This window comes from Suncus etruscus, chromosome X (assembly GCF_024139225.1).
Source record: "Suncus etruscus isolate mSunEtr1 chromosome X, mSunEtr1.pri.cur, whole genome shotgun sequence".
Lineage (NCBI taxonomy): Eukaryota > Metazoa > Chordata > Mammalia > Eulipotyphla > Soricidae > Suncus > Suncus etruscus.
In genome coordinates, this window is record NC_064868.1 from 72620768 (window position 1) to 72623238 (window position 2471).

General features: G+C 38.2%; 1 pseudogene; it reads left to right on the forward strand.

Annotated features, from left to right (window-relative positions):
- LOC125998914 (eukaryotic translation initiation factor 1A, X-chromosomal-like) overlaps positions 1-1852 on the forward strand; it is an 8377-nt pseudogene extending 6525 nt beyond the window's left edge.
- Positions 1853-2471: the final 619 nt, after the last annotated feature.

Genomic DNA, 2471 nt, shown 5'->3' on the forward strand with positions numbered 1-2471 from the left:
CAACTACCAAAAACAGAGAAAAGAGAAAGAAAAAAAGAAAAAATAATAATAAAAATAAATGCAAAGAAAAAATCACCAAATAATAACCACAAGAGTGAAAAGGAAAGAAAAATGTGGAAGAAAAAAATAGAAGGAAAATAAAGTCAAAAACTGACAAATCAATACAAAACAAAAGATAGAAAGGGTGCTGGAGTGGCAGGGTTTGGCATTCCCCCACTTTTTTTTTTTCATAGGCACAGTGAGCATTGGGAAAGAAAGGAAATTCTCGTTTCAGGGTTTCTCCATCCTTGAAGCATACCATCATGGGATCAACCACTGGCTCCATATATACTCATTACCCCATCCCAAGGGCTTTTTTGTGGTGCCAGGAAACTTTCCTCTCAGTTGTGAGTGAGAAAATCAAGCCACTTTAGCTAGCGATCTTGGTATTTGCGCACGTCATAGGACAGGGTCTCGAATAGAGTATGTTTCTAGAGGTTCCTATCCATCATTGTTGTTGTGTTCAGTTCTCTGTAACAATTGCTTCCTGTTTTTGTTCAGTCCCTAAGCCGAAGCCTAGGATATTATGGATCCAAAGGTTCTGCTCAGTCTCTGTTATCCAAGTTGGAACTCTGCAATTAGACATCTTGTTGTTTTTTCTGTGTCCTGGGCTACAGCCTAGAGTAGGGTTTTCCTTATTGGTCCCAAGGTAAGTTCTGCCCAGTCCCGGTTGTCAAAGTCAGTTTTCTGTAGTTGGTGCTCTTATTTTTCAAATAAGGACGATACATCTTCTGAGTTCCATTTGGTGTTAGGTGATGTGATAGGACAACCTGGTCTAAGGTCAAGTTGTCATTTCCTTGTTATATAAAAACTGGCACAAGTTGGTGCCAGAGTGTAGAACTGATACAGCTCCAGGCAACAACACCAGGAACTAAGTTCCATTGGGATATAAAAAAAATTTGAACAAGCCTGAGCAGTGATGAAAACAATATCTTTTTAAGGTTAAGACTCATATTTGAGGGAGTGATAAAAATGTTTTCAAAACCACAAAAGCATTAGTTGCATCTAACCCAGGAATACTGAATAACTTCCTATAAAAATCAAATGGTAAATGAAAAAAACATAGAGAAATAGAAAAACGGAGCCGCGACGCCATTTCCTCCTGCCGAAAGTGTGTGCGTGGTGGTCTGCGGGGTGTCTCTCCCGCGCACGCCAGGTGCCCTTTGGCCGCTGCTTGAGCCCGCGTGGTCGTGCCCACCTCCGCTAGCCCCCCTCGGACTCGTCGCCGCTGCCCCCCCCCCCCGACTAAAAAGCCAGAGAAGCAGCGAGGCGTTGCCCTGCCCAAGAATAAAGTTAAAGGCGGTAAAAACAGACGCAGAGGTAAGAATGAGAATGAGTCTGAAAAAAGAGAATTAGTATTCAAAGAGGATGGACAGAGTATGCTCAAGTTATCAAAATGTTGGGAAATGGAAGATTGGAGGCAATGTGTTTTGATGGTGTAAAGAGGTTACGCCATATCAGAGGGAAACTGAGAAAAAAGGTTTGGATAAATACATCAGACATCATACTGGTTGGCTTACGAGACTACCAGGATAATAAAGCTGATGTAATTTTAAAATACAATGCAAATGAGGCCAGAAGCCTGAAAGCATACGGTGAACTTCCAAAACATGCTAAAATCAACTAAACTGATACATTTGGTCCTGGAGATGAAGATGAAATTCAGTTTGATGACATTGGAGATGATGATGAAGATATTGATGATATGTAAACTGAATTCAACATTTATATTCCAACTTTCTGAGGACTATTCAACAGTTTGGTTTTTGGTTGTGACCTGTTAAAAATTAAAGTTTCATTAGTATAACTGCAATTTGGTAGATGAGACTGAGTTGTTTTTACGGTAAATGTGTTTCTTTCAAATGTTGGTAATGCAGATTTCTTGTAATGAAAGCCCACTTTGCTCCTTTGATGTAAACTCACTATGAACCTTGGTAAAAGACCACACATACTATTTTAAAATGATTTAAAAAATGCATTACTGCCTTTCCAACTTTTATCACATCCATAAAGTAAATGGATGGAGTGAATAAATCATTTTCCCACTACTCATGATGGATTCTGATGACTAAGTCCTAGTTTGAACTAGCCTGTTACTTTCTATGTTTTAACCATATTTTCTTTAGTTTTCATTTTTAAGGGAGGCAGATATGCATTTGAAGTAAAAAAAAAAGTTCGATCTGTTTTTCATATTTAAGTAGCATGTAAAAATTTTTATACTAATTTTTATATCGCACATTCTTTTCATGACCTCATTTTCCACAATAAAGTCATCAACTGGAAAGCATTACCAAAATGCAGGTTTTAGAACCTGGGTTTTATTTGAATAAGCAGTTTTTAACTTATAAGGTTTGTAGTTGCAGAAATGGAACACTAGGTGGCACTCATAACATTGGAAATAATTGATCAGCTCTTTTATTTACTGTACGTAG